Raw genomic sequence first — 6,507 nt, 5'->3', positions numbered from 1 at the left:
GTGTTAGTTTAAAATGTTAGGCTTTAAGTTTATTAGGTGGGAAAGAAAGAATAAAAGAGAGGAAAATGTTTTTGGATTTTTGACGAAGGACTAAACCTAAGTTTTTTATTAGTGGGCCTGACAAGATTTACAAATCCTGCTCCTACGTATCTCAATAGAGAAGTTAAGGCTTACGTAGTTCTGGGTAGAAAAATGTTTGTTTGTTGGTCGATTTTAGCGAAAGCCATATTGTATTAATCGACGAAGACATTGTTTTACCCAAAACAGATGAGGAGCGGACGTATACCACACATCAAATGGATTTACAAATCAACATTCGGAAAAACGTCACTTATCTCGACTCAACAATCGTCGCCGAAACATTATTTTGTATCAACTTAAGACAACTTATCTTTCGTTTAGGAAAAGGTTTTTGATTAACCGCACGGCGGCGAGAAAAAAAGAGTTTGATTGGTTGGATGTATTTTGAGTGATGACGAGAACTTGGATGAGCGAGATATCCATCTCGAATCCTAGTCTCAGGAGTGCACAGTATACATCATGGTCCATTTCCATCTTTATTGACAAAAGTGTTTAATGAATATTAAGTGTTTTGAATTTGATTGAGAAAGGATTTGAAGAAACCGCATTGACAATTTTAAATGATGGCGAGAGTTAAGACAGGTGTGGCATCCACCTCGAATCTTAATCTCAGGAGTGCACGGTATACACCATGTTCCATTTCCATCTTTATTGAAAGAGGTTAAGATCGGAATTAAGTATTTTGAAGTTTGAAAGACGAGTACTTGTGACTTGCAAGCTCTTACAACTTGTGTCTAATACTCGGGACTACGTCTGGACATTCCACCCAGGCAGTTTGTTTCTTTCCAATTTTATTAAGAAAATGATTTAAATATTGGAGTGTTTTGAAGAGAAGACGAATATGCAAGGCTTGCAAGCTCTTACAGCTTGAGTCAAATACTCGGGATTATAACTGGATATTCCATCCAGGATAATCTTTTTCTTCACATTTTATTAAGAAGATGGTTTGAGATATTTACAGGTATTCTGGAGAGAAGACGAATATTTATGGCTTGCAAGCTCTTACAGCTTGAGCCTAATATTCGGGATTATAACTGGATATTCCATCCAGGATAATCTTTTTCTTCAAATTTTAATAAAGAAATAAGTTTGAATAGAAGGATTAATGTGAATGTTTGAGGTGTTGGTCAATTAAATTGATATGGCGCATGAGTTCGCGGAGAATATGTCCAAAAGTAAGCCGGACGAAATAAATAAATAAATAAATAAATTATTTACAACACATTAAAAAATTAGATCGAAGAGAATAAAATCAACAAGCGTAAAAAAGGACTAGATAACAAGGTACAAAATGGTAAGATAAATGGTAAGATAAATAGTAAGAAATTATAAATTTTTTAAATAAAATAGTAAGTATAAAAAATAAAACAAATGGAGGTATGCTATTCCCAAGTATCGAACCCATCCCACTAAAGAAAGTGACACTGCTTCATCTCCACTCAGCCACTTGTGTTCATTTGTTACCTTAATAACAACTTGGATATATAAACAAGAATAGATTAAAATAAAAATAAAAATAAAAAAACTAGAACGAGATGGTCTGTTGGACTAACTAAATGTTGGTGTAAGCCCTAGAGGCCAATACTTTTTGGTACTTGTATCGAATTATTTATTAATAATAAAAGGCATTTCCTTTATTATGGTTGTTTAATAAAGTCCCTGGAATAAATAGTCCGTTTAATGTATCAAGTGTGACTTGATCATGAGAGCACATTAAACATAAGGACACTATTCTTAAAGTATCCGTAGTCGAGCTTTAGTGTGAAGTGGGATAACATTAAAGCATTAAGACTATTATGTTTGTAGACTGATGATCACATCTCATGGATCATGGATAAATAGTTATCAAGTCTTAAACATAGGTATGAATATTAGGAGTAATATTTATACCGGATTGACCCGCTATGAGAATACTATATAGAAAGTTATGCAAAGTGTCATAAGTTATTCTCATGGTGATAATGGTGTATACCACTCTTCGACCTGAAACCACTATGGACCCTAGATGTAGAGTCGAGTGCTTTATTGCTGATCAAACGTTGTCCGTAACTGGATAACCATAAAGACAGTTGATGGGTACTCCACGAAGCATGCTGAGGGACATGAGTGACCTGGATGGAATTTGCCCATCCTGCATAACAGGATAAATGTCTATGGGCCCAATATTGAACTGGACAAGGATGACACGGTTTATGCCTTGTGTTCAATATAGACATAAGGGCAAAAGGGTAATTATACACATAAGTATTATCACAGAAGGTTTTGTCAGATCACATGACATTTTCGTGTCTTGGGTAGCAGTGATGTGTTGCCAGATACCGCTCACTGTTTATTATGTTAAATGCGTGATTTAATATAATTGCCAACGTCACGAAAACCTACAGGGTCACACACAAAGGACGGATTGATGAGAGATAGAGTAACTAAGGAATACCGTAAGGTACGATGCCCTTAGGTGAATTATAGAACATCGTAAGGTACGGTGTACTTGAGTAGAATACGAAATATGGTAAGGTACCATGTGCTTAAGTGATTTTGGGCATATTATAAGATATGGGCCAAAATACACTTAAGTGGGCTTTTTAGCTTAAAGCCCACACAAGTGGTTCTATAAATAGAACCCTTGTGCAAAAGCATTCATTGCGGTTGCATTACTTTCGTTTTCTCTCTCTCTCTCTCTCTCTCTCTCTCACTCACTCAAAGCCTTCATTCATACCAGCTAGCACTGAGATTGAAGGAATCCGTTCGTGTGGACTGAGTAGAGACGTTGTCATCGTTCAACGTTCGTGATCGCTCCGTGGATCTGCATCAAAGGTTTTGATTGTCACAAGAGATCTGCACCAAAGGTTTCAATCGTCACAAGAGGTAAATATTCTATCACTGATCATGACCATTTGTAAGGATCTCTAAAGGAGAAAATTTTAATTTCCACTGCGTTTTGGACCACAATTCTCCTTCACTAAATCCCACAAAAAATGGTGAGAGAATCCCAAAGATCAACCCTAGCCGCCTGGCTGTTGGGTGGGAATAACAACATTTTAATCATCATTAATACCAGCAGACGATATGTTAATGAAAGGTTGCAAGGAAAAGCCAACGGTCATTAAGTTCTAAATAGGTTTGAATTGCCTGTTTTAAAAATAAATAAAAGAAAAGGAAATGAAAGAAAGTGTATCAGGTCCAAAATATTTGTTCGTCTTCCTCACGAAGACAGCTTCCACTCTCTCAATCTCTCGACCTCATTCATCCTCTCAACCTCTCGCACCATACCAACCTCTCGCACCATAATCTCTCTCTCAATACTCTACTCTCACTTCACAAACAAACCAATCGAAAATCAATGAAGCAAAGATTTTAAGAGATACCTGATAGGCGTGTCAACGGTAGCAGCGACAGAGTGTTTCTTCAGATGCAGTTGTGGTGGTTCATCGGCCTTTGGGGTTCTGTGGTGGCGATCTAGTGGAGGATGGAGGCTCCCTTTTTTGGTGAAAAATATTAGGGTTTTTTTCGCTACAGTAGCCGTCGAAAATTTTTAGGGTTTTTTGATAACACGAAATTATATCACATTTTAAGACTTAATTCAATTAGATTATATTATCATTTACTTTAATTTATCCCATTTTATCAGATATTATGCAGTATTTCTTTTCTATTTACATCAGGTACCCATTTTGAAGCAAAAGTGAAAAAGGGAAGAAAAGGAGGTGTAAAAAGGAATAAAAAGAAATAAAAAGGGAACAAATGACATAGACCAAGCCCAGCCCAAAGAAAGCGCACGTTGCCCCTGTGACGGGCGTCACAAGGGTTGTGACGAGCGTCACGCGAAGTAGCCTTGTGACGGACGTCACACATGGTGTGACGAGCGTCACACCATTCCACTAGCTTTTTGGCGCAAGTCACGCTCTCAGAAGAATGGAAGTAATGTTGAGGACTTCGTGTCCTATTCCCAAGCCATGTATTTAGCTATGCTGAAGACTCGTGGGAAACGGAATGCAGTTACCAAGGCTATTATAAATAGCCATCTCACAAACCTAAAAAACTCTCAGTTTTTGCACGCTCAGTTTGCCGAAGCTCTGCCAAATTTTCTTTTCACGCCTTTGCTTATTTTTCTTCCTTTCCAGCAACTTAGCATTGTTTATTTTATTTATTTCTTTTGCAAGCTTTACATTTTTTTCCTTGCAAATTTACCTTTCCCGTTTTAGCTTTTAGATATTTTTCGCATAATAGTTTCTACACCGGAAACTACTGTGCAACTTTATACCGGATTTAACCTTACGTTATATTCGAGTTTTATTTCCTTGATTTATTTTACTGCTTAATTGAAGAATCGAAGAACAAATCCTACCGGCTTGTGGAGGAGTGTTCAAGACCATTGTATTACGCATTCAGGTTCTTTAATCGTTATTTAATATTTAATGTTTTATTCTATTGTTTATTTACATTGCCTGCCTGAAATGAGTCTGTATATGCATGATAATAATTCTTATTTAGTTAGCATGTCGGGCTAATTCCCTAGGTATCGGTATGTAAAGTAAGCAGAATAAGGGATCAAGACTGAGTCGGTCTATCTAAACTTAAAATCAAAATCAATCTTTTTACGGTCTCAACTTACAGGTTTAATAACAAGATTTTTTACAAAAGTAAAGGACATAAAGAAGTTTAAAATCAATAGAGCGAGAGTTTGAGATTTTAACTGGACAGTGTAAGTTAGGCATTAATTCTAGATCAGGGCGAGAGCAAGTTTTAGAGTTAATTAAATTCTGACCTTTTCCAAAAAGTATTTTTAAAGATTGAATGTGAGGACGAGAGTTAAGCATTTGGATTTAATTATATAACCTAAGTCAACAGAGCGAGAGTTTGAGATAAGGGTGTTTAAAACGGTCAGTATTTTCTTAAAAGGAGTTTCCGCAACTTTATTGTTTTCAAAATATGGTTTTTGACTTAATTATAAGTGACAGCTACATTAATATAAAATCATGGTTTATTCAACAGAGCGAGAGTTTGAGATAAAACCTTTAACCAATAAAGTTAACCGAAACGATTCATTTTAAAACCAAGAAACCGACAAAGACTCGATTCCCTAGTTTTGACGAACTACATACCGATATCCGTCTTATTAATATTTAATCTAGATATTAGTTTAGCTCTTAGTTTTTCCCCAAACGATCAAACATTTTCACCTTAGATTTACGTAGTAACCTTAGATAACGGTATATCGATTCATAAGTCCCTGTGGGATCGATATCTTTTAAAACTACGCGATAGAACTGTGCACTTGCAGTTTGTATCCCATTCTCGACTCACCCAGTCGAGCGATCAAGTTTTTGGCGCCGTTGCCGGGGACTTTTATTCAATCGATATCGTAACTCTTCCGTTACGCTGTAGAGACTAAGGTTTCTTTTTCTATTTTCTTTCTTTCGTTGATTTGTATGCCACACACTCGCTCTCAAGGCGAACCGCTCTATTTACGAATCAACGATATCGAACTATATCTCCGAGTCTTACGACGAATTCGGGAATATCGTGCTGAAAACAATCTCCCTCCTGTAGACCTTCCTGATTTCAAAAACATTTTTCCTTCGATACCCGAGATGGCAGAACCAGCTCGTGCTCTTAGAGATTACGCCGCTCCATCGCAAGATGAACCGCATTCAAGTATTGCTCCACCCGCAATCGAAGCAAACAACTTTGAACTTAAACCTTCGTTGTTGCAGGCTGTGCAACAGAACCAATTCTCTGGAAATCTTACCGAAGATCCAAACCTTCATTTATCCGTATTTGTCCAATACGCTGATACTGTTAAAGCTAATGGTGTCACTTCAGAGGCAATTCGACTTCGTCTTTTTCCTTTCTCATTAAGAGATAGCGCTAGAAGATGGCTTCAATCTCTTCCTTCCAACTCAGTCACCACATGGAATGAATTGAAGAAAGTTTTTCTTGCCCGATATTTTCCGCCAAGCAAAACAGCTATGTTAAGAGCCCAGATAAACGGATTTAAACAGAAAGACAACGAGTCTCTTTTCGAAGCATGGGAAAGATACAAAGACATGATGAGACTTTGCCCACACCATGGTTTGGAAGACTGGTTAGTCATTCACACATTTTATAATGGTCTCTTATACAATACAAGGTTAACAATAGACGCCGCTGCAGGTGGTGCACTAATGAACAAACCTTACGCTGATGCTTACCAGCTTATCGAGAGCATGGCCCAAAACCACTATCAGTGGGGAACCGAACGAACGAATGTGGAAAAACCTCAACCGAAAACTGGCATGTACGAGATAAGTAACCTTGATCACGTTAATGCAAAAGTGGATGCTTTGGTCCAGAAAATTGAAATTTTAAACGTATCACCTCCAGCCGCCGTGGTTGCTATAACTCAGAATTGCGAGATCTGTGGAATCCAAGGCCACACTCCTGCGG

The 6,507-nt window shown here is 37.4% G+C and overlaps 1 pseudogene; it reads right to left on the bottom strand.

Annotated features, from left to right (window-relative positions):
• Positions 1-6,057: 6,057 nt before the first annotated feature.
• Positions 6,058-6,157, bottom strand: LOC127109055 (uncharacterized; annotated as a pseudogene).
• Positions 6,158-6,507: the final 350 nt, after the last annotated feature.

Source organism: Lathyrus oleraceus, chromosome 7, assembly GCF_024323335.1.
Source record: "Lathyrus oleraceus cultivar Zhongwan6 chromosome 7, CAAS_Psat_ZW6_1.0, whole genome shotgun sequence".
NCBI classification, from domain to species: Eukaryota; Viridiplantae; Streptophyta; class Magnoliopsida; order Fabales; family Fabaceae; genus Lathyrus; species Lathyrus oleraceus.
This window is presented reverse-complemented; position numbering and strand designations above follow the sequence as displayed.